Genomic DNA, 27,268 nt, shown 5'->3' with positions numbered 1-27,268 from the left:
TATATGAGTTTTCATAAAACCTGAGGGTTAGTACGTTGATAATTGTTTTATTATATATATATATATATATATATCAACTTGGTCCACTTATGTTTGTTTTGCGCCCCCTTCAGAACCTATGAACGAGGATTATGATCTGAGCTATGAGGAATTTCCTTATCAATGATTTCGTGCTATATCTTCTCTGCTTCGGCACCTATTGTAATAGCACTTCTCTATCTTACATATCCGTTTGCATTCTGTATTAGACGTATGATCTAAACATGTTATGTGTTATCCTAATTTTAATAGTTAGCAGTTGAACTTTAATATTGTGTTATTAGTCTCTATTGCATGTTTTAGCATATTTCTCAGCATTTGCTTAAATTAAATGGCTTTCGTCACCCTTCGGGTGACGGCCAGCACGTGACCATCCTTATGTTCCAAGGATATTGGGATCAGGGCGTGTCAATTTTTTAAATTGTACCAATTTTCTTTTAAATTTTAATTTGTACCCATATATTAATTCTTTTTGTCCCTTATTTTTTAAACTTTTATTTGTACTCATATTTTTTTTAACCTTTTATTTGTACCCATAATTTATTTATAATGTACCCATTTTTTAAACAAATGTACCACTTTGTTATATGTAAAATGTATCCCTATTTTTTTGTAAGTATCATTTTTTTATGTAAAATGTACCCATTTTTTAAATGTAAAACCTATTTATTTTTTAATCTAAAATGTACCATTGTTTTTTTTTAAAATATAAAATGTACCCATTGTTTTCTATATAAAATGTACCCACGTTTTTATGTAAATGTACCAATATATATAGAATGTAACCATATAAAATAAAATCCCTTTTTTTTTATAATCTAGAATGCACCCATAAGAAATTATTATTTTTTAATCAAAACCCATAAGCAATTTTGAATAATTAAATTGGTAGTGTAAATGAAAGCAAAAAAAAAAAAAAAAAAAAGGGGTTGAGTCTTTATTGGTATTATTGCATCTCTTTTATTATTATATCATTTATGTAGCAGAAGAGGGACTTCAATAAAAAATCTAAAATGTATAAGGTTTGAGTCTTTAACAGTCAGACAACAACTAAACTATCCTTTTTTTTTGTTTAAATATGAGATTTAGTTATAAGATTCGAATTAATTGACGATTACGAAATTTAATTGGGGGAAATGTGAAATCCCATTCATGGATTTTAGAATTAAATATTTTCTAGTTGACGACATATAGAAGAATCAATCACATAGTCTGCATTCGCTAGTACAACCTAAAAGACAATTAAATTGGAAAATTCACAGAACAAACGATTGAATCTGAAATTGAAACAAATTGAGATTCTTATGAAAAGTATCACGATTTTTTAACTTGACAATCACAAATCAAAAATAAAATTAAAAGAAGTCCATTGGTATATATCATGTGGAAAATTTTACGATTATGAAGTTTGTTAATCGGTGAATTTTTTTTTTGGTCAAAGAGTAAACTTTATTAAATTCTAATAGAAATGTTTACATCTTCAGCGACAATATTGAACAACCTCTGGACCAAAAGCATCACAACGGAAGGCACCTCCATGTGAGGTTACATACGAGGCAACAATGTGAGCAGTGGCATTTCCATGCCGTTTGACAAACACAAACCTTACCCTTCCTAATTGTGATACCAAGAATCTAATATCAAAAATGAAACATTCTAAAAAAGCATCGATCACCCACTCCCCGTTAATCATATTGATAACCATCTGAGAATTTGACTCAATCTCCACCTCCCTGCATCCTAACTCAATACAGACTTGTAAAGCTGTGCGAATTGCAGCTGCCTTCGCCATTGCCGAACTGTTGAAAAACAGCCCACCTTCTTCACCAGCCACCTGCAACAACCCAGCAAAGTCCCTCAAAACCTATCCATATCCACCCTTACAAGTCTTCCCACACCAAGCCCTATCACAATTTTTCTTTAACACCCAAAAAGCTGGTCTCTTCCACCGGTTGTCCCGCAAAATACATATCACCCCCAGCCACACCACCATCCACGGCAGCCTTCTCCACACCCTAGCAAGCACGAAATTCTAAGAGTTGCTAAGGTTCACCATCTTCATGGGGTTAACCAAAACACCTTTAAAGACCATATCATTTCAGGATTTCCAGATTCTCCACAAAAGATAAACACATTCCTGCAACAACTCTTCTCTTTTACCCTCATCACGGAACCGAGCCCACAGTCGCTGCCAATTTTCTTGGAAATCCCGTCCCTCCAAAGCCACAATGTCAAGTTGTAAAGAGCAGCAATACCACATCACCCGACTGAACTGACATTAAAAAAGCAAATGGTGCTCCATCTCATCCGCCATACCACATATCACACGCATATTATCCACCCGCATATGCCGCCTAATAAGATTTACTCGCACTGCTAATGAAGCATTACAACAGCGCCAAATAAAGAACTTTAGCTTATTCGGTACCACCAACCTCCAGATGTCTCGCCAGCAATATTCAGCCCTATCCTGCCGATTACTCTCTCTCGTTCCTCGCCTTCCAAATTCCCCATTTTCCTGCATTTCGATAGCAACCCATATCCCGTTCGCACTGTATAGTCTCCATTCTTAGTATAATGCCATATAACTCTATCCTCACACCCTTCTAAACTTACTGGCATCCTAAGTATAATCATACACTCATCTTCAGCAAAACATCAGTGAACCAAATCCCCCATTCCACGCACCCCTTCCGGGGCAATCAAATCACTCACCATCATAGGCATATCAATGTGCTTTGAGCGGACTTTATTATTATGAGGCCTAGGAATCTAAAGGTCATGGCTTATATGAATACTCCTACCATCACCCACCCGCCAATGTAGACCTCTCTCCAAGATCTTTCTCCTCTGCGTGATCCCCTTCCATCATCAAGATGAACGTTTTCCTAACTTAGCCTTCATAAACAATCGATCCAGGAAATATTTTTCTTTAAGAATTTTACCCAGCAAAGTATCTGGATTATGCAAGAGTTTCCACCCAATCTTCACAAGGTAAGCAAGATTAAAGGCCAATAAATCCCTAAACCCTAATCCTCCAAACCTCTTATGACGTTTCATTTTATTCCAAGATATCCAGTGCATGCCGCCTCTATCTTTATTTACCCGCCACAAAAACTTTGTAATAGTTGTCACATCTCGGCCTGGGCCCCTACCACATCTTGGGCTTGACTCCACCGTAGCACAATATTGTCCGCTTTGGGCTCCGACCACGCCCTCACGGTTTTATTTCTGGGAACTCACACAAGAACTTCCTAGTAGATGCACCATTGATTAACACACTGTAAGGGACTGTAGTAATACATTCCGCAACACGTTGACATAATTCCGGTGGAAAGCCCAGAGCTTTCATTATTGTTAACAAAAAGCTCCACTTCACTCGATCATAAGTGTTAGATCCCACATCACCCAGGTGAGTGAATCCTCTATGCCTTATATGTACATGCCCACCTCCATATAACATGAGGCCTTTTGGGAGCTCACTGGCTTTGGATTCCTTAGAAACTCTGAAGTTCAGCGAGATCACAACAAGAGCAATCCCAGGATGGGTGACCCACTGGGAAGTTCTCGTGTGAGTTTCCAGAAACAAAATCGTGAGGGTGTGGTCGGGGCCCAAAGCGGACAATATTGTGTTACGGTGGAGTCGAGGCCGGGATGTGGTGGACCTCGGGCCAGGATGTGACAATTTGGTATCAGAGCCAATCCCTAGCCGGAAGTGTGCTGACGAGGATGTCGGGCCCCTAAGAGGTGTGGATTGTTAGATCTCACATTGCCCAGGTGAGTGGATCATCTATGCCTTATATGTATATGCCCACCTCCATATAGCATGAGGTATTTTGGGAGCTCATTGGCTTCGGATTCCTTAGGAACTCCGAAGTTAAGCGAGAGCAATCCTAGGATGGGTGACCCACTGGGAAGTTCTCGTGTGAGTTCCCAGAAACAAAACTGTGAGGGCGTGGTCGGGGTCCAAAGCGGACAATATCATAATACGGTGGAGTCGAGCCTAAGATATGGTGGACCCCGAGTCGGGATGTCATAATAAGCATTCGCCATATCCAACTTCATAGCAACAAAAGTGTCATCACCATCACTTTGTTGATTTAGAGAATGCAAGATCTCATGCACCACCAATATATTTGTCTCCCCGCCACAAACACTGATTGATTGGCACTAATGAGATGCAGCATATCCATCTTCATACGATACGATTAGTGTCACATCCTGGCCCAGGCCCTCACCACATCCCGGGCTCGACTCCGCCGTAGCACGGTATTGTCTGTTTTGGGCCTCGACCACGCCCTCACGGTTTTGTTTCTGGGAACTCACGTGAGCAGAACTTCCTAGTGGGTTATCCTTTTTGGGAATGCTCTGGCCTTTTTCTCGTTTAACTTCAGAGTTCCTACGGAACCCGAAACCAGTGAGCTCTCAAAAGGCCTCGTGATAGGTAGGGATGAGAATATACATATAAGAATCACTCCCCTGAGCGATGTGGGATCTTACAATCCACCCCCTTTAGGGGCCCGACGTCCTCGTCGGCACCCTTCCGGCCAAGGATTAGCTCTGATACCAAATTGTCACATCCCGGCTTGGGCCCCCACCACATCTTGGGCTCGACTCCGCCGTAGCACGATATTGTCCGCTTTGGGTCCCGACCACGCCCTCATTGTTTTGTTTCTGGGAACTTACGCGAGCAAAACTTCCCAGTGGGTCACCCATCTTGGGAATGCTCTGGCCCTTTTCTCGTTTAACTTCGGAGTTCCTACGGAACCCGAAGCCAGTGAGCTCCCAAAAAGCCTCGTGCTAGGTAGGGATGAGAATATACATATAAGGATCACTCCCCTGGGCGATGTGGGATCTTACAATTAGTCAAATAAACCACATTGCATAGGGAAATCCGTCTCAACTGGGACATACTAAGTGGGCTAGAGACCTTCGGAATTAATACAAGGTGTGTATGATTAACTTTCTGCAATAGTTTCCCAGAGAACCAGAACGCCTTCACCATATCCACAACATCCTTACCAATCACATCCCAATATTCGTGGTAAAAACTACCAGTAAAACCATTCGGTCCCGGTGACTTATCAACTGGGATTTGGGAGACTGTATGCCTAACCTCCTCCTCGGATATTGGAAGCATTAATCTCTGTACATCCTCCATCGAAATCCGAGCATCAAACAAACTACTATCTCCTCAATCCTCCCGGGACTACATGTAAGAAAAAGATTATGAAAATAGCTCACAGCAATCGCGTCCACTTGACTAGGTTCAGTACATATATTTAGGCTATACAAAAACCCTACCTAATTCAGAAGATATCAAATCCATTTTTAACAAGGAAAACATGGCCATCAATCGCTTCCAAAAATATAGGAATCCTAAAGTTACTTGGATAGCAAGTATTTATCTTTCCTTTTTAGTATAAATAAGGGACAAGCCGATCTCTCTGTCTCTCTCTCTCTCAACTTTTGGCCTACAATAATAAAACCCTATAAGCCTAAGTCAAAATATCCTAGTCATCGTACACAGTTACCGGATAGAGCAGCAGCCATACGGAATCACCGGAGCAGCAACATTTGAGGTTTTTTGGAGCTTCTTTGCTTGATTATGTTCAGAAATTAAGAAGCTCAACAAAACCTCGAGTGCAGCAGCTCTTTGCGGTGACATTGACGTACGGAAAAGCATGGATACCAAGGCTTAGAAGCCATGCATATTTGCAGGTATTTGTTTTCTGATTTCTAGATAGCTTTTTTCTTGTTAATGTATTTGCTTCTTGTAATTTTTTTTTTCTCGAAATTAATGTTTCATAATTTTTTTTTCTATATAAATTTTGTGCCTTAACGCGACTTTATATATTCTATGTATACAAACCTTTCCTTCTCATAAATAGCCGAGAATATTACTGGCATGGGGTTTTTTTCTTTTTTATTTTTTATATTTTTTATATTTATGTGTTCATATATACAGTCGATGTTATAAATTGTTTTGCATTTGGTTGAAATTATTCTTTTTTGTTTTGATAATCTCATCAGGCCTGAGTTTGGTAGAATTGCTAAAGATTTTATACTTTCTGCATTTGTGCAATGCTCAGAGAGAAATCTGCGTTTGTTTGTTTAATTTGTTTTTCTTTTCATCTCTATCATTGCGGTTTGAGTTCTTTTAACTTTTGATGGTAGGTTTTATTCGTGGGGTGCGATTTGTGTGGATTTTCAGTTCATTTTTTCTTTCTCAAATTCTGTTGCATATGATGAGGATGGTTTTATTCTTGGTTTGGAGTTTTTTAATTTTGTTTTGAGTTCAGGTTTTTGCTGGCCGCTTGTTATTTCTAATATTTTGTTTCTTTTTGTGGTCAAAATTTTCTGATATGTAGTTAATATCTCAAACAATCACTAACTTGAGCATCAGAGTGTCTTTGCAGGTACATCCCCTTCTCGTTCTCTCCGTTGGTTGCTTGCGAAGATGCAGTTTGTAACTTTTTAGTATAATAATGTCATCATCATCCTTCTTTTCCACGTCAGATATTCTAGCCTTGATATCCAACAAATAAAACTCTGCATGCCTGGGTCGGCAATAAACCACCCTCACGCTTTGACTCCCTGGAAATTTCTGCTACAGCCAAAGAGAAAAAGAATTAATACAACAGCAAATAGGTAGGAATACAGTGCAAAACATTTAACTAATGCAGCTCTTTACTACAGCTCCCGTTAAAATAGAAACCAAAATCCAAATAAATGGACTAACGATATAACAGGAAACTAAGTACGGTACAAAATATGACCTTTAATTGCCAATTCAGGGTGCTGATGCCTGCCAATAATCTCGAGCTCCAGAGAAACAGAGCGCATCTGCATTACAGGACCACGTTATTGTTGTGTTTGGCTCATACATTTGTGAGTAATTATGAGTCATGTGTTGACAACAATTGAAGACATGATGAAGCAAGACTTGACCTTGTGTTTGCTTGCACACAATTGTGCATGTTTTATTGTGCATGTTTTCTCTTCTATGCATTAAATGACAAATGGAGAAAAGTTGCACTTTATAGACTAGGTATAGACTTTGGTGCGTGCTAGGTAGGCTAGGTAATAATTATGTCATGTGAACTTAAGACTCTTTGGTCTTGATTGTTGGCATAGTTGCTAGTGTATGCCTATAACTAGATGCAATATTTGTGCATTTAGTAATGCTTAGAAAGTGAGAGTGTAAGCATCATAGAAGCATCCAAGGGGAGAGCATTCGGCTCTCTCATGGGAAAGGTTGAACATGGGTTGAGAGAAAATCAAGAGAGTTAGAATGAAAAGTATTCTAGTGAAAGAACTCTTGGGGTAGAGTGAGGCTTTTGGGAAAATTCTATGAGTGGGTATGCAAGGGATTCGGGATTGAGTTATATTGATTTAACTCATGTGTACTTGTACTGTTATTCTCATAGTGAAGAGCAATATCTCTCCGGGGACGTAGGCAGGTTTTTGCCGAACCTCGTAAATTTCTCAGTGTCTTTATTTCTTGTATTTTATTCTGTTCAACTGAGTGTGATTTGGTGAGGTTGTAATCTGAATTTCGTTTCTGCACTAATGAACGGACCAAGGCACAACAGTCATTAGCAGTACAATCTCACATACTAAACCCAAGTTGACAGTATCTTCAGAAAAAAAAAAAAAAAAAAACCTGAACTGAGCATGCCAACAAATATTACTTTTTCCAGATAATCAGAAGGGAAGTATGATCTTCAAGATCTATCAACATCAAGCTATCGTAGGCGCACCAGCTCCTCAAAGAGAGGCAATATCTTAAAGCTACTCCATATATAGGAAAGCAGACAATGAGCACATTTGGCACATGAGGGTTAATCTCCAAATAGCGTAGTTGACGACATGTAGAATCAATCACATAGTCTTCATTCGCTAGTACAACCTACAAGACAATTAAATTGGAAAATTCATAAAACAAACGATTGAATCCGAAACTGAAAAAGATTGAGATTCTTGTGGAAGTTGTCACGATTTTTTAAGTTCTAATTACAATCACAGATTGAAAATCAAATTTAAAGAAGTCCATTGGTATCTATCTTGTGTGGAAAATGTTACGATTATAAAGTTGGTTAATTGGTGATTTAATTATATATATTTAGGCTAAACAAAAACCCTATCTAATTAAGAAGATATCAAATCCTTTTTTAACGAGGAAAACGTGGCCTTCAATCGCTTCCAAAAATATAGGAATTCCTAAAAGATCTCCGAGTTACATGGGGAATAAGTATTTCCGTTTCCCTTTTTAGTTAGTATAAATAACGGACCAGGCATGACGAATTCTCATACTCATCCCTCTCTCTCTCTCTGTCAAAATATCATAGCCATCGTATTAGTATACAATCACCAGATCGAGCAGCAAGCAAACGGAATCACCGGAGCAGCAACATTCAAGGTTTTTTTGAGCTTCTTTGCTTGATTAAGTTCAGAAATTAAGAAGCTCCACAAAACCTCGAATGCAGCTGCTCTATGCGGTGACATTGACGTAGCAAAAGCATGGATACCAAAGATTAGAAGCCATGCATATTTGCAGGTATGTGTTTTCTGATTCCTAGATACCTTTTTTCTTGTCGATGTATTTGCTTCTTGTAATATTTTTTTTCTTGAAATCAATGTTTATTATATTTTTCTTTCTTGATATATTCTGTGCTCTAACGCGACTTTATATGTTCTATACAAACCCTTCTCATAAATAGCAGAGAATATAACTGGGATTTTATTTTATATTTATGTGCTCATCATACAGTTGATGTTATAAAATCGTTTCTTGGAACCAATGGAGAGAACGAGAAGGGAATGTACCTGCAAAAACACTTCGACGTTCAAGTTAACGATTGTTTGAGATATTAATTACAGTAAAATTAACAGAGATATTGTGTACCTTTTTCTCTCCCTTTTCAGGTGAGCAAGTTGAATTCTATCAATTAGTTTACCCATAACCAATGGGTATTTGCCCATCCTAGCATTGGTATCCAGGCTTTTGCGTACGTCAATGTCACCGTAAAGAGCAGCTGCACTCGAGTTTTTGTGGAGCTTCTTAATTTCTGAACATAATCAAGCAGAGAAGCTCCAAAAAACCTCGAATGTTGCTGCTCCGGTGATTCCGTATGGCTGCTGCTCTATCCGGTAACTGTATACGATGGCTAGGATATTTTGACTTAGGCTTATGGGGTTTTATTGTTGTAAGCCAAAAGTTGAGAGAGAGACTGAGAAAAGGGATCAGCTTGCCCCTTATTTATACTAAAAATGCAAAGAGAAATACTTGATATCCAAGTAACTTTAGGATTCCTATATTTTTGGAAGCGATTGATGGCCACGTTTTCCTTGTTAAAAATGGAATTGATATCTTCTGAATTAAATAGGGTTTTTGTTTAGCCTAAATATATGTAATTAAATCACCAATTAACAAACTTCATAATCGTAACATTTTCCACATGATAGATACCAATGGACTTCCTTAAATTTTATTTTCGATTTGTGATTGTAAGTACAAGTTAAAAAATCGTGACATTTTCACAAGAATCTCAATCTATTTCAATTTCGGATTCAATGGTTTGTTCTGTGAATTTTCCAATTTAATTGTCTTTTAGGTTGTACTAGCGAATGTAGACTATGTGATTGATTCTATATGTCGTCAACTACGTCATTTGGAGATTAATCCTCAATGTGCCAAATGTGCTCGCTGCTATGCTTTCCTATATTGGAGTACCTTATAAGATATTGCCTCTTTTTGAGGAGCCATTACGCCTACGATAGCTTGATGTTGATAGATCTTTAAGGCATTTCTTGAACATAATATTTCCTTCCTGGTTATCTGGAAATCATAATATTTGTTGGCATGCTCAGTTCAGATTTTTTGTTACTTTGAAGATACTATCAACTCCTCTATTGCTTAACATGGAGGGTTGGGTTTAGTTTGTGAAATTGTACTGCTAATCATGTGGTCCTGTAATGCAGATGCGCTCTGTTTCTCTGGAGCTCGAGATTCTTGGCAGGCATCAGCACCCTAAATTGATAATTCCCTATTTAAAGGTCATATTTTGTAGAGTAAATTGTAGCTATGGTCCCTTAACTTTAACTCAATTGGAGCAATGGTCCCTCAACTAAAAATTCATTACTATTGGTCTCTCAACTCATCAAAACGTGCAACTATGGTCCCTCAACTAAAAATTCATTAGCATTGGTCCCTCAATTTTAATTCAACTGGAGAAATGGTCCATTAACTTTAATTCATTAGCATTAGCTACACATTTTGTTAAGTTGAGGGACCAATGTAATGGATTTTTAGTTGAGTGACCATTGCTACAATTTACTCTATTTTGTACCATAACCTGTTATATCGGCAGTCCATTTATTTGGTTTATGGTTTCTATTTTAACAGGAGCTGTAGTAAAGATCTGCATTAGTTAAATATTTTGCACTGTATTCCTACCTATTTGCTCTTATATTAATTCTTTTTCTCTTTATGCTGTAGCAGAAATTTCCAAGTAGTCAAAGCGTGAGGGTGGCTCATTGCCGACCCAGGCATGCAGAGTTTTACTTGTTGGATATCAAGGCTAGAATATCTGATATTGAAAAGAAGGATGATGATCACATTATTATACTAGAAAGTTCTGAACATCATCTTTATTAGCAACCAATGGAGAGAACGAGAAGGGAATGTACCTGCAAAAACACTTCGACGTTCAAGTTAGCAATTGTTTGAGATATTAATTACAGTAAAATTAAGAGAGATATTGTGTACCTCTTTCTCTCCCTTTTCAGGTGAGCAAGTTGAATTCTATCAATTAGTTTATAAACAGTTCTACACATGCGTCGAAATGATTGAAGGAAATACAAATATTACAGCCAAACCAACTTTCTAGACGAAAATAATAATAAATTTAAACTACATATCAGAAATTTTGCCCCACAAAAGGAAACTTAAATTAGAAAGAAAAAGCGGCCAGCAAAATCCTACACTCAGAACCAAGTTAAAAAAACTCGAACCCAGGAATAAAATCATCCGCATCATGCAACAGAATTTGGGAAAGAATAAAAGAAGTGAAAATCCACACAAATCGCACCCCACGAATAAAACCTACCATCAAAATACAAATTAAAAGAACTCAAATCCTATGAAAGTTTAAATAAACAAAAGATAGAAATGAAAACAAAAAACAAATCAAACAAACAAACACAGATTAATCTTCGACCATCACACAAATGCAGAAAGTATAAAATCTTTAGCAATTCTACCAAACCCAGGCCTGATGTGATTATAAAAATAAAAAAAAGAAGGAATTATTTCAACCAAATCCGAAACGATTTTATAACATCAACTGTATGATGAGCACAACTCCGCCTATGTAAGTTTATCTTACATTGCCGGTTCCAAGCCCGGATAAAGGAGGAGGGGGAGGGTGTCAGGTAGTCGACAGCCGGCACTCCTCGGTTACGTCGAATCCTTATGAAAATGAATCCAGAACGAAATCGCGCTAAAGCTAGGGCGTCACCGTAAGTGGCGCGCTATGTGGCCCGAGCACAGTGATAAGTGAGCAAGGGTCGCTGTATCTCCATCGGCACCTGGATGCAGTGTTAAATGAGCAAGGGGGCCATAGAAACTTCTTTTCGAACAACTCCACTCAAAGTTGTTTAGGAGCATATGCTCCTATCAACTTTACACAGGACACACAAAAGAAGTACTTTGATCCTATTAGATGGGGGAGGGTGAAGAAGCTAGGACAAAAGGGTAGAGTTCAAGAGAGTATAATGCGTTTAGGAACGTGGAATATAGGAACCTTAACGGGAAAATCTATGGAAGTAGTGGAAGTTATGGTGAGGAGAAGGATAAATATTATGTGCCTACAAGAAACTAAGTGGGTTGGTCTTAAGGCAAAAGATCTAGAAAACTCAGGGTTTAAACTTTGGTATTCGGGCACAAATAGAACAAGAAACGGTGTTGGCATCATCGTGGACAAGATCTTGACACAAGATGTTGTAGATGTCAAGAGGGTAGGAGATAGAATCATGGCAATCAAGATTGTAATAGGACAAGAACTCATCAATGTGATTAGTGCGTACGCACCTCAAGTAGGGTTGGATACGAGTTCGAAGGAGAAATTTTGGGAAGACCTTGGAGACTTGGTGCAAGGAATTGCTCAGACGGAGAAGTTATTTATAGGAGGAGATTTAAATGGACACGTGGGCAGGGAGACAGGCAACTATGGAGGTTTTCATGGTGGCCATGGTTTTGGGGAGAGAAACGAGGATGGGGAAGCTATCTTGGATTTTGCAATGGCATATGATCTCTTCTTAGCCAACACTTCTTTAAGAAGAGAGAAGAACATGTGATCACCTACAAGAGTAGGTCGTCAAAAACACAAATAGATTTTCTTCTAATGAGGAAATGAGATCGTATAACTTGTAAGGATTGCAAAGTTATACCAGGGGAGAGCTTGGCTAATCAACATCGCTTGTTGGTGATGGATGTACATATCAAAAGAGTGAGAAAAAAGAACAAGACTTGGAAGTGCCCAAGGACTAAATGGTGGAATCTAAAAGGAGAAAAACAAGCCATTTTCAAAGAGAAAGTAATTACCCAGTGTGTGTGGGATAGAGAGGGGGAAGCTAGCCAAAGGTGGGATTCCATGGCTAGTTGTATCCGAAAAGTAGCAAAAGAGGTATTAGGAGAGTCCAAGGGCTTTGCTCCACACCAAAAGGAATCTTGGTGGTGGAATGAGGAGGTACAAACAAAGGTGAAGGCTAAGAAGGAATGTTGTAAAGCCTTATACAAGGATAGGACCGATGAAAATGGTGAAAGGTATAGAAGAGCGAAGCAAGAGGCAAAGAAAGCTGTCAGAGAAGCTAAGTTAGCGGCTTATGACGATATGTATAAGTGACTAGATACCAAAGAAGGAGAGTTGGATATCTATAAACTAGCTAGAGCAAGGGAGAAGAAGACAAGGGACCTAAACCAAGTGAGGTGCATCAAGGATGAGGATGGAAAGGTTCTTGCTACAGAGAACGCGGTCAAAGAGAGATGGAGAGGTTATTTTCATAATTTTTTCAATGAAAGACATGAAATGAGTACTTCTTTAGGGGAGTTGAGTAACTCAGAAGAGTGTAGAAACTACTCATTTTATCGTCGAATCAGGAAGGAAGAAGTGGTTGTAGCTTTGAAGAAGATGAAGCATAGAAAAACAGTGGGGCCAGACGATATACCGATCAAAGTGTGGAAAGTCTTGGGAGATACATGTATAGCATGGCTCACTGACCTTTTCAATATGATTTTGAAAACGAAGAATATGCCAAATGAGTGGCGAAAGAGCACTTTGGTGCTTATCTACAAGAATAAGGGCGACGTACAAAATTGCATGAACTATAGGGGTATTAAGCTAATGAGTCATACAATGAAGCTCTGGGAGAGAGTCATTGAGCATAGATTGAGGCAAGAGACACGGGTTTCGGACAACCAATTCGGGTTCATGCCAGGGCGCTCAACCATGGAAGCAATCTATCTCTTACGAAGATTGATGGAAAGATATAGAGATGGGAAAAAGGATTTACACATGGTCTTTATAGATTTGAAAAAAGCGTATGATAGGGTCCCAAGAGACATTCTTTGGAGGATTTTAGAGAAGAAAGGAGTACGAGTAGCATATATCCAAGCTATAAAAGATATGTATGAAGGAGCAAAGACTGTCGTAAGAACTCATGAAGGACAAACTGAAAGCTTCTCCATAACTGTAGGATTACATCAAGGCTCATCCTTAAGTCCTTACCTTTTTGCGTTGGGAATGGATGAGTTAACAGGACATATTCAAGATGATATTCCTTTGTGTATGCTTTTCGCAGACGATATAGTGTTGATAGATGAAACTCAGGAAGGGATAAATGCAAAGCTTAACCTTTGGAGAGAAATGTTGGAATCTAAAGGTCTTCGCCTAAGCCGATCAAAGACAGAATATATGGAGTGCAAGTTCAGTGCAAATGAAGGCCAAAATGAGTTAGGGGTGAGGATCGGAGATCAGGAAATACCAAAGAGCGATCGTTTTCGCTACCTAGGATCTATCTTGCAAAAGAACGGAGAATTAGATGGAGATCTCAACCATAGAAAGTCCCTGTGTGTCAACCTCTGTGCTCTGTGGCAAGGTAGACTAGCAAACATGCCCAACATTTACTCACATTCGAGAAAACACTCCCAACAAGATTGCTTACTCCAAGATCGAAGAGGCACCGCCTTTCAAATCTCAAGAGCTAGACTCCCAACATGATTACTTTCTAAAAAATCGAAGAGACACTGCTATTCCAATCTCAAGAGCCAGACTCCCAGCAGGATTGCTTTCTCAAAAATCGAAGAGGCACCGTTCTCCGAATCTTGAGAGCCATATCCCCCACATGATTGCTTGTTCGAAAACCGAAGAGGCACCGCTTTCTCAACTTCGAGAGCCAGATCTCATTGGATAAAGCTTGTCTATAATCTTCACACGCAACATCAGCTTTCTAGATACCACAGACCACTTTTTCAAAGTGCTCTGACAGAGTTAAAACACATGAAGCTGGCAGCTCCCACTACCGTGTTATGACCAAGCAGGATAAAGGAATAACATTACTACTTGTTGTTAGAGAGACTCCTATATATGTCGACCTCCATCCTCAACGAACAGGAAGACCTGCAAAAATGCTCAACCCTTCCTCATATCTGATAAGGCACTCCCAACGAAGCCTCTCGAAATACTCAGCTTTCTTTCCCCCCGATAATACCTCTGCAAACAAGCTACACCAGAGCAAGAATATCTCATATCATCAGGGTTAAAAGCAAGAGTATCCCATATCATGCTTTTTCCCTGTCTTTTTCTTTGGCCTTGTTCTTACCTGCAAGACAAGAAGAAAGAGAGCAATCAGTCAGCACTTGGAATCAAGCTTCCAGTCAGGAACTGACTGCCTGGAACCCCTTACCTGATTACTTACCTGGCATTACTCTCGAGTACTCATCTTCAACATCTTATGTTTCCAGAGAAGATACCACATCTGCCTAAGGAACAGATAGGGCAAGTGAGAAGGATACAAGGAAGCATGTGGAGACAAGCGTAACAGAACACATGCCGATACATCCACTACTTTGTCAACAGCAAAAGTATCCCATATCAGCAGGGTCGAACGTACTCTAGATTTGATGGACTTGTTTTGACCCTCAAATTCTTTAGTCGGCCTTATACTCTGGAGGAAACCAGAAAACCCTCCAGCCCAGTTCAAGAATAAGCCTGTGGAAAGTTACTTCTTCAAAAGCAAAAGTATCTCATATCACCTCTTCTTATTTTCTTTTCTTTATCCTTCATGCTGCCTGCAAGATAGGGAGAATGAGAACAATCAGCCGGAACTCGAAATCAAACTTCTGATCTGGGACTGATTGCTTGGAGCTCTGATTGCTTACCTTGTCTGTCACCTCTTTCAGCAGATCTCATAGCTCGGCGACTTGGGGGGACTCCTACTACATGGTTTGCATCGCGCTTGACCAAGTCTGAAACTACAAGTAAGCTTCAAGTGAAATTGATACATTACCTTGTGCATCTCTACCAGTTAAAGATACCACCCCTGGATGGAGGAAGAGTACTTCTAGAGAAGATGCCACATCTACCTATGAGACAGATAAGGCAAGTGAAGACGATACCACACTTCGGTACTTAGAAGTTTCGTGATTACGAGATCATTCTCCCACAATATTTCCTAATGTCATTTGTACTAAATCATTCACTTGTACTCACTAAAGAAGAGCTTGAACCTATGTACTTGTGTAAACCCTTCACAATTAATGAGAACTCCTCTACTCCGTTGACGTAGCCAATCTGGGTGAACCACGTACATCTTGTGTTTGCTTTCCTGTCTCTATCCATTTACATACTTATCCACACTAATGACCGGAGCAATCTAGCGAAGATCACAAACTTAATACTTTCTGTTGTACCGAAGCCCTCACTGATTTTGTGCATCAACAATCCTTAAGTCCTTACCTTTTTGTGTTGGTAATGGATGAGTTAACAGGACATATTCAAGATGATATTCCTTGGTGTATGCTTTTCGCAAACGATATAGTGTTGATAGATGAAACTCAGGAATAGGTAAATGCGAAACTTAACCTTTGGAGAGAAGTGTTGGAATCTAAAGGTCTTCGCCTAAGCCGATCAAAGACAGAATATATGGAGTGCAAGTTCAGTGCAAACGGAGGCCAAAATGAGTTAGGGGTGAGGATCGGAGATCAGGAAATACCAAAGAGCGACCGTTTTCGCTACCTAGGATCTATCTTGCAAAAGAACGGAGAATTAGATGGAGATCTCAACCATAGAATACAAGCTGGATGGATGAAGTGGAAGAGTGCATCCGGCGTGTTGTGTGACCGTCGTAGGCCACTGAAGCTCAAGGGAAAATTTTATAGGACGGCAATAAGGCCGGTGCTGTTGTATGGCACAGAATGTTGGGCAGTGAAGCATCAACACGTACACAAAATGGGTGTAGCAGAGATGAGGATGCTTCGTTGGATGTCTGGGCACACGAGAAAGGATAAGATTAGGAATGAGGATATCCGAGGTAAAGTAGGAATAGCCGAAATTGAAGGAAAGATGAGAGAAAATAAGTTACGGTGGTTTGGACATGTGCAAAGAAGGCCTATTGACGCTCCGATTCGAAGATGTGACTACGGGACAAAGGTTCAGGGCCGAAGGGGTAGAGGAAGACCTAGGAAAACTTTGGAAGAGACCCTAAAAAAGACTTAGAGTACTTGGATCTAACGGAGGACATGACACAAAACCGAGCGCAATGGCGTTCTAGGATTCATAGAGCCGACCCCATTTAGTGAGAAAAGGCTTTGTTGTTGTTGTTGTTGTTGTTGTAACTGTGATGAGCGCATAAATATAAAATAAAATCCCAGATATATGCTCTGCTATTTCTGAGAAGGGTTTGTATAGAACATATAAAGTCGGTTAGAGCACAGAATATATCAAGAAAGAAAAATATAATGAAACATTGATTTCAAGAAAAAAAATATTACAAGAAGCAAATACATCGACAAGAAAAAAGGTATCTAGGAATCAGAAAACACATACGTGCAAATATGCATGGCTTCTAATCTTTGGTATCCATGTTTTTGCTACGTCAATGTCACCGCATAGAGCAGCTGCATTCGAGGTTTTGTGGAGCTTCTTAATTTCTGAACTTAATCAAGCAAAGAAGCTTAAAAAAACCCCGAATGTTGATGCATTATGACTAACTTATTCTCTAATGAATAACAAAGCACTCTATTTATAATAAACTAAGTCTAACCCTAATGCTAACAGGCTAGGCCCAAACTAAACTTATAAGAAAACCCAAACAATATAATACGTAAATACTAATATTTTCCAACAGAAAATTCATAGAACAAACATTTGAATCCGAAATTGAAAAAAGATTGAGATTCTTGTGGAAAATGTCACGATTTTTTAACTTGTAGCTACAATCACAAATCGAAAATAAAATTTAAAGAAGTCCGTTGGTATCTATCTTGTGTGGAAAATGTTACCATTTTGCAGTTGGTTAATTGGTAATTTAATTATATATATTTAGGGTAAATAAAAACCCTATCTAATTAAGAAGATATCAAATCCTTTTTTAACAAGGAAAACGTGGCCATAAATCGCTTCCAAAAATATAGCCTAAAGAATCTAGATATACATGGGGAGCAAGTATGTATTTCTGTTTCCCTTTTTAATTAGTATAAACAAGGGACAAGGCATGAGGAATTCTCATACCGATCCCTCTCTCTCTCTCTCTCCCTCTCTCTCTCTCTCTCTCTCTCTCTCTCTCTCTCAAAGTATCATAGCCATCGTATACAATCACCAGATCGAGCAGCAAGCATACGGAATCACCAGAGCAGCAACATTCGAGGTTTTTTTGAGCTTCTTTGCTTGATAAAGTTCAGAAATTAAGAAGCTCCAAAAAACCTCGAATGCAGCTGCTCTATGCGGTGACATTGACGTAGCAAAAGCATGGATACCAAAGATTAGAAGCCATGCATATTTGCAGGTATGTGTTTTCTGATTCCTAGATAGCTTTTTCTTGTCAATGTATTTCATTCTTATAATATTTTTTTTCTTGAAGTCAATGTTTCATTATATTTTTCTTTCTTTATATATTCATTGCTCTAACGCGACTTTATATGTCCTATACAAATCCTTCTCATAAATAGCAGAGAATAAAACTGGGATTTTTATTGACGTGTCCATCATACATTCAATGATGTTATAAATCGTTTCGGATTTGGTTGAAATTATTCTTTTTTTTTTTCATAATCTCAGCAGGGTTAAGTTTGGTAGAATTGCTAAATTTTTTATATTTCCTGCATTTGTGTGATGCTCAAAGATTAATCTACGTTTGTTTGTTTTCTTGTTCTTTTTTTTTTCATCTCTGTCTTTTGTTTATTTAAAATTTCATTAGGGTTTGAGTTCTTTTAATTTGTATTTTGATGGTAGGTTCTATTCGTGGGTGCGATAGTGTGGATTTTCAATTCTTTTTTTCTTTCCAAAATTCTGTTGCATGATGCGGATGATTTTTCCTTGGGTTCGAGTTTTTTAATTTTGTTTTGAGTTTAGGTTTTTGCTGGCCGCTTTTTATTTCTAAACTTTTTAGTTTCTTTTTATGGTAAAAATTTCCGATATGTAGTTGGTTTGTCTGTAATATTTGTATTTCCTTCAACCATTTCGACGCATGTGTAGAAATGTTTATAAACTAATTGATAGAATTCAACTTGCTCACCTGAAAAGTGAGAAAAGGTAGACAATTTCTCTCTTAATTTTATTGAAATCATATCTCTAATAATCGCTAACTTGGGCATTAGAGTGTTTTTGCTGGTACATCCCCTTCTTGTTGTCTCCATTGGTTGCTAGCGAAGATGCTGTTTGTAACTTTTTGGTATGATAACAAGATTACTTGTTGGAGAATTTAAAGACCGAATTCTTTTTTTGTAACCGCCGCCTTATATGTAGTTGGGTTTTAATTTTTTGTTTGTATCGATTGTGAATTTTGAGTTGTATTACTTTTTGGAGGTGGATTAATGTTAACTTTCAGGATAATTTCTATGTACGGAGAGGAGCAATAATAGAAAGAGGGATATGTCCATACGAAACTTCTTACTTTGTTAATTGGGAGACTAATTCCGGCAAGGAATGTGATTGCGTTCCTGCCTACCATATTAATTTTTGTACATGAACTATGAGCAGTGGCGGATCCAGGATTTTAAATTCGGGGGGTCCTAATAATAAAGGTCAAAAAATTTATAGACAAAAATAACATTGAAATGTTAAATATAATACATTTCATTCAAAAATCATGTGCAAAACAACATTACAAGCTATAAAATCCTAATTCAAGCGTCCACAACGAGGTTTCATAGTCTGAAAATGTTCCATGATAGCTTCATTACCAATACATGAAAAAACATCTTTCTCAATGTAAACAACTAAGCTGTCACTCAACCATTGATCTCCCATTTTGTTGCGAAGTGGACCCTTAATGATATTCATAGCGGAAAATGCCCTCTCCACTGAAGCGGTTGCAACCGGTAAAACCAAAGCCAACTGAACAAGCAAATATACATATGCAAATGTTCGATGCAACCCTTTCTCCACCATTTTCTTAGCAAGCTCATTAATCCCCCACAATTGAGAAAAATCATTATCAGAATGCACAAAATGAATGTAAATATCAAGTTGATCTTGAAGTGCCAATCTATCTCGATCCATGAAATCTTTAGGATACATCTGAGCAAGGCGGACAAGCTTCTCTTTATCAAAAGCTACAAATGAATCATTCGGACTCAAACATGCCAAGCAAATGATATTTACATTCATTTTGTGCGTTCTGATAATGATTTTTCTCAATTGCGGGGGATTAATGAAAAATCTTATCAATAATACCCGAACAAGTAGATGGTGCTATTGGCTTTGGCTTGAAAAATCTTTCCATATTTCTTATTTCTAAACTACACATTTAACCAAAAACACAAAACATATACCAATCAACCAATAAACAAAAATTCCATCTAAATTTCAATGATAAAATGATTATACAAACATAAAACATATCAATAATAGACTAAAATCGCCACCAATATCTAATATAATTTAATTGAGATTAGATTAATACCAAAAAACTTACTTGAATTTTGAACCAAATAGTGGTGGCTTGGAGAATTGAAACAAGTCGAGGTAAAATATTGGAGTAATATAATTATAATATGGGATTGGGTGGGATTAGAAATTTTGGGTTTTGGTTTTGGGTGAATATAAGAAAGATGGGGGATTAGGGGGAATGGAAAAGCAGGAACTGGGGGGTGGGGAAGGAAGAGTGACTCGGGATGGCCCATCATGTGGGCTAGGCGTTAAAAGGTCTTGGGAATCATGGACAAGCGGTTGGTTTAAAAAAAAAAAAAAAAAAAAAAAAAAACAAATTGGCCAAAACACTGCGTTTTGGACCAATTTTTTAAAAGGCCCTTAGGCCCTGTTCTTTCTTCTTCCCCCTGTCTTCTTTTCTTCCCCCTGTCTTCTTCTCCGTTGCAAGCTGCAACCTGCAGCACATGACAGCACAGATCCTGCTTCGAGGGGTCCCCCAGAAAATTTTTAGTAGCATTTTAGGATTGCCGGAGGGTCCTGGGACCTCCCAGGTCCCTCTGTAGATCCGCCACTGACTATGAGAACATGAATTTTTCTAACTGTACATTTGCTTAATAAAAACCAGAGACTGCAGTTTCTTGAAAACAATTTCTACAGAATTTAAGTCAATGTCGAAACCATAACTCTGCCCTCCATACTGCACGTAAAGGTACTCCTTCGGAGACGAGGGTGGGGGAAGAATTTCGGAGATTTCAGGCATGTCGGACGTGGGGGGTGGTGGCATGTTTTTTCTTCTTCATTGAGTAGTAAACGTCAGCTAGAAGAAGCCAAATGAGATCAGGGTCGATAGATGCAAGGCCTTGAAGGGCATTGACGGATGCATCACGAAGACCAACCACCCCACTACAAGCTATCCCTACCACGAGACCACTGACCTTCTTGAGGATAACTTCCGATGCTGAAGCACTCCTTCCATTTCGTGACAATTCTGCAATCATGTTGAGCACCACAATCTGGAGTTTCGGATTAGAAGTTTCAGCCAGGGACTCCTCTGAAGAAATGGAAGTGCTTCTGTAAGGAAGTTGCAGAGGGATTCTTCTTCTTCCGAGCTGGGCCTTCTATGGAATGGGGAAGTAGATAGAAGTTTCCAGAAGTGCATGGGAGCCGTCAGTGTGAAAGCGTCGTGAAAAGAAATCTCCTCCACAAGTTTGCACTGTTGTGCTAGGATAGCACCAAACCCGTTGGAACCAACTCAAGCTAACCCACAGAAAATTTATCAAATGAAAATGCAAGAACAAAATATAAAAGACACCAAGATTTTAACGAGGTTCCTCAACAGTCAGTGTAACTGGAGTACATCCTCGGAGCAGTAGGAGCTCACCCAATAATCCACTATCAACCAAATAGGAGTTTACAAAGTGTTGGCAATCTCACAACCCAAATAACCCAATACACCCAATAGCTCTCACACACCACAGAAACAAATAGAGAAAGAAATATAATGAATAATTTCTTCTCTACACATATAGCTCAAAGCTATTACAACAACAACTACTTTGATGGATGATTACTAACCAAAAAAAAAGAAGCACTTTCTTCTTCTCTTCAAAGAGGGGCTGCTCCACTTCTATTTTTCTTCTCTGTTTTTCTGATGCACAATTCTCATCTCTCTCTCTAATTGCTCCAAAGGCAACAACACAATGTTAAAAACCAAAACCCACGGGTGTTATGGCCAAAACAATTCACCTTAGACAAGGTGCCATGTTTTCCTCCCAAAACATGGAAGAGACATAATTATTTTGTCTTTTTTTCCTTTTTGATTTGTTTAATCAAAAGTTGGTCACTTGGCCACATACTCCAACATGCACTACATTGCTCACCACACATAAACATCTTCTAACAGCCTGCAAATCGACATACAACAATAGTTAAAGTGCATTAAAGGATCCACAAAATCAGTTCACTCTCGTGCGTTAACAAAATCTGTTGAAGAGCTTAAATTACACCAAGCCGTCAACAAGAAAGTCATCCAAGTCACAAAAAGGACTAGAGCAAGTAAAAATGATTATACGCCTGCAAGAATAAGGGAGATAGGTAAGGGGAAAGAACGGTCACGCACCACTGGGTTTTTATTTCGAATGCAAACAACCAGAAAAGGCCAGATTTTATTCACTGCTGGAAGCAACCTGTTCTTATCAGCCCCTTCATCAGCAGCATCCCATGCATCTTGGAGATGATATAACAAATATGACTGAATCGCTTCTTCAGTTGCTTCCTTAGTAACTCTCTCGTGGCGATAAGCCTCTTCTACTTTTGTCAATGATATAACCCCATCCTTCATATACAGAGCAAAAAAGTGGACAAGAAAATTTTCATTCATCAATGGATTGACAAGAAAAATGTATTTGATTACTAGACAGTAGCCATATCACGATTTATAATCTCACTCCAAGCTGCTTGCAGAAAGAAAAATGTCAGAAAAACAGTTGGAGCAGAAAATTACCTCGATTATATTCAAGGCCACAAGACAGGCTGCTTACCATGCTGAAGCAAGTAGAGGGGTTGCAGCCATAATACATGACCGGCAATAGCTCCCACTGTGCGTCTATATCTCTTTTGAATCATTCAGCTTAAACAAAATGCTTTCCAGTTGCTCTACATGAATATATTATTCAAAAAGCCACAGGTTCAGCGTTATTACTTACATCTTAGGATACATAAATTTTGAAAGAAAATGCCTCCAGTGCCAAGAAAAATATATGACAGAGGATTACAAGTTTACAAAATGCTTGCAGTTTATTTTCAAATTCTACCTCAATTACTGGCTGAGTTGAGAGATAGATCAGAAAAGTATTTAGACTAGAAACCTCAAAAGTAATTGCATGAAAAAAGAAGAAAAGATCACAATTTCAACACCAATCAAAATAATTAAACAGATATACTAGCCTTGATATCCAACAAATAAGACTGCCTGTGTTACACCCACCCCTAATTTAAATTGTATTTTCACTAAGTTTGAGATTATCTTACTTTTAAAATGGTTTTTGGGTCTTAAATGGTGTGCCCAAGGGGCCCACCCCCTGTTTTGTCCCCCGTTCCTTTTCCCTTTCTTTTATTTTTTCTTCTTCTTTCTTCTGAAAAGTCTCTCTTTCTCTCTTCTCCCTCACTCTCCCTTACACTTTCGGCTCTCTCTATCTCAGCCCCTCCAAGGGCTTTTCTTACCAACAAAACATCATCACCATCACCCTTGTGTTCTAAAAAAACGAAGAAAGGACACCCCAAACCCTTTTCTTCCATTCGGCCAATACTGTTCATCATCTTCTCCGTCGAGCTTCGTATCGTTCCGACGTTGGTAAGCTTCTAGAAACCCTTGGGTTGCGTTTTAGGGTTATATCGAAGCTTGTTTTAAGTTGTGTATACGTTTGAATCACAGAAAATAGCTCGGGGAAAGCTTTTCCAAATTTTCCGGCGAGCACCGCCACTTTCAAAGAAATTTCCGGCCAAACCACGGTGAGTTGACCAGCGTGAAAGGTATCAATCTCTTCGTCTCGCTGAGTACTACAACTTTCCTTTTTGTTTCACCCAATTTCGTTAAGTATTGAAGAAGTTATACTCATTTGAATCTTACCCAGTTTCCGGCGACCTCCGAGGCCGGTCAAACCATGGCGAGTTAGACGTCGTGTGAGGTACCATTATCTTCATCTCTTCGAGAGCTACAATTTTTGTTTTTGAATCACTCAATTTCGTTGAGTTTTGACAAAGTTATGGCCGTTTAAAGTTGGTGTAGTTTTCCGGCCGAATCCGGCCTTCTCCTTCCTTTGAATTCTGCAACCCAAAAATCCCAAGGCCTTTGGGCCTTTCCCGCCGAGCCCAACCCAAAACCTATTTCAGTTTTTATTATATATTTTTATTAATTGTTTTAAGTTAAAGGCCTTTGGGCCAAATTAGCTAAGGCCCTAAGCCTTTTTATCTAAAAATCCAAAACCCTTAGGCTTAAGACCTTTAGGCCTTTTGAACCAGGGCCCTAAGCCTTCTCCTCTAAACCTATCCCACCTAATTAGCTAAACCCTAAACCCTAATCGGCCCATACTTTTTATGGGAAATTCCGTCAGGGAATATTCTGTTGACATTTTACGAAATTTATCCAAGACCCTTCTTAGGGTAATTCAACGTTCTGAATCCGTTTCCAACGTCCGTTTTCCCAAATTCAATTGTTATAATAGAGTTTTATTAATTGGACCATTTATGTGCTTAGGGGCAATATTTGTGACGTTTTCGTGGTTGCTAGTTGCGTGGCTTTTCGGCGGCGAAGTACTGTGAGTGAACCCCTTCTAAAAATGCATGTTTTGATAGTAGAAATGCATACATGAAAAGCATGATTTAATGTTTATGTTCTATGAAACGCTTTGAGATAACATGCTTATTGAGGCTAGTTTGAATTATTACTATTTTTCCTATAACCCGTGTTCTTATAGAATATCTGATGGATAACTATATGATATTTAGAACATGTTTCGAACACTTCTTTATAGTATAGATGATAGATGACTTTATACTATGAAGTTGTTTTTCAATATATATATGTTTAGTGGTTTTGTACTTACCTAGTGGTCATTTCTGTTACGGGACGTAGGGATAGATTCCGGTCCGTCCCGGGCGACGCTTTGGTGTTGGCATAGGGCCTGGAGTGTGTTTCCTCTGGCTATATCTATGTTGATAACTGTTTTATTATATCTATATCAATTTGGTCCACTCATGTTTGTTTTGCACCCCCTTCAGGACTTAGAATCGAGGCATCAAAGCACTTCCGCATTGGCATCTTCGAGTCCTCTCGGTGTAGGACCCATTCCTTGTTCATTCAATTTTTATATTATTTCTTTTAGTATTCTAGTTAGTTGTATGCTTTGAACATGTTCCTGAAATGCATATTCATTAGTATTTTATATTTATAAGTCGTATTTAATCCTTATTCTTAGCATTTGCATTCAATAAATGGCTTTCGTCACCCTTGGGTGTCGGCCAGCACGTGCTTATCCTGGTATTTGGGGAATATCGGGATCGGGGCGTGTCAGCTTGGGTCAGCAATCAACAAGCCTCACGTTTTGATGCCTTGGAACTTTCTGCTACCTCCTAGAGAAAAAAAAATTAATATAATAGCAAATAGGTAGGAATACAATGCAAAATACTACTACAGCTCTTGGTAAAATAGAAACCAAAAACCAAATAAATGGACTAACAATATAACAGGATACTCAGAATGGTACAAAACATGACCTTTATAAGGGGAATTGTCAATCCAGAGTGCTGATGCATGACAAGAATCTCGAGGTCCTTAGAAACAGAGCGCATCTACATTACAGGACCACATGATTAGCAGTACAATTTCACAAACTAAACCCAACCCTCCATGTGAAGCAATAGAGGAGTTGATAGTATATTCAAAGTAACAAAAAATCTGAACTGAGCATGCCCAGAAATATTATGATTTCCAGATAACCAGGAAGGAAATATTATCTTCAAGAAACGCCTTAAAAGCATAAGCACACCAAAGGAAATATTATCTGGCTGCAGAAACAGTATGTGACTGTAGAAATGCAAGCAAACATTCATCTAGCTCTGAATCATACTTTGAAGTTCTACTGAGTGGAGCTTTCATGTCTCTGTATTCTAAAAGCATAAGCACACCAAAGATTTGTTTAAATGCATAAGGCTCAGCAGAGCGTGGAAGTAAATTAAGATGCAGTTCCCTAAAACACTTAAAAATTCCTTTACAAAACTCTTCTGATGCGTCAGATGGAGAAAGCAAAGCCCCATAAGTCAACTTCTTCAGTACTACAACCAACTGCAAAGGATATTATTGTGCTTCAAATGTGAAGACTGCCTTCTAGGACAACAATTCACAGGAACAAACTAACTAATACAACATACAAAACAATTTTGAACTAACGGAAAAACCATGCCATTTCTTTGGCAGCCAACTTTGAACTTGCCTGATCTACAGATCCAAAACGACACTTCTTAAGTAGTTCTTCCAGGCACTGAAGCAACATTCAACAACACTATCGCTCACTTTGTGAGGCATTTTTAGGACCTTATGAGTCGCAAGTTTTTCTTCAGAACCAAGCTTCTTTGAGGTTCTACAGTCAAGTCAACAGCTGCATCCAATAGAAGCAGCAACAGAAACAACATGTAGCAGAAAGAGAAAAAATGATGTCAAGGAAATAATGCTTACTGATGTATACGTACTTACACACTCGCATTTCAAATTTCTTTTACAAATTTGTACGACAAGCATAAGTGATGAAACTATGTTTCCTCGGGTGTGGATCACTAGGAACTTTAATATTGAATTTTGTGAATGGTATATTCATCATAAGACAATCAGGTACAAGAGATAGCAAATATATATGTGCTAGAGGGAAGAAAACAAGACTACTTATCCCTCATTGATTTACGTCTAAAGCTAACAAAAAAAGAACAAATAAGACACATCCCTTGAATTAAGGGAATTGACAACAAGACAAATAAGACACATCTCTTGAATTAAGGGAATTGACAACAAGAGACACATCCCTTGAATTAAGGGAATTGACAACACTATCTATCACCCTAAAATCCTTTGTACGGTGAACATGCAACCTAACCTAACCCTAGTTGCCATTCTTTCTTCCAATACTCCCCCTCAAGCTGGATCAAAGGGATTAATTGATCCAAGCTTGAACAAAAGACGCTGAAAATTAACAGAGGTTAATCCTTTTGTGAAAATATCCACAAGTTGATCATGACTGCAAATGTAGTGAGTATCGATCACCTTGGACTGAACTTGATTTCTGACGTAATGACAATCAACTTCAATATGTTTAGTTCGCTCATGGAATACAGGATTCGATGCAATGTGCATCGCGGCCTGATTATCACAGTGTAGGGACATGGGTTGTTGATGAGGAAAACCTAAAGCTAACAGAAGGCTTTTGAGCCAAATAAGTTCACAAGCAGTTGACGTCATAGCACGATACTCTGCCTCTGCACTAGAGCGTGCAACAACACTTTGTTTCTTGCTTTTCCAGGTAACTAGGTTG

The 27,268-nt window shown here is 38.6% G+C and overlaps 1 long non-coding RNA gene across 1 annotated transcript; it reads left to right on the top strand.

Moving 5' to 3' along the window:
- Window positions 1–8,373: 8,373 nt before the first annotated feature.
- Window positions 8,374–10,875, top strand: LOC139188851 (uncharacterized). The gene is made up of 3 exons (XR_011572211.1): window positions 8,374–8,599; window positions 10,024–10,098; window positions 10,544–10,875. It is a non-coding gene; the product is annotated as an uncharacterized lncRNA (long non-coding RNA).
- The last annotated feature ends 16,393 nt before the right edge of the window (window positions 10,876–27,268 follow it).

The sequence above is a fragment of the Malus domestica genome, chromosome 10 (genome assembly GCF_042453785.1).
Source record: "Malus domestica chromosome 10, GDT2T_hap1".
In the NCBI taxonomy this organism is placed as follows: Eukaryota; Viridiplantae; Streptophyta; class Magnoliopsida; order Rosales; family Rosaceae; genus Malus; species Malus domestica.
This window is presented reverse-complemented; position numbering and strand designations above follow the sequence as displayed.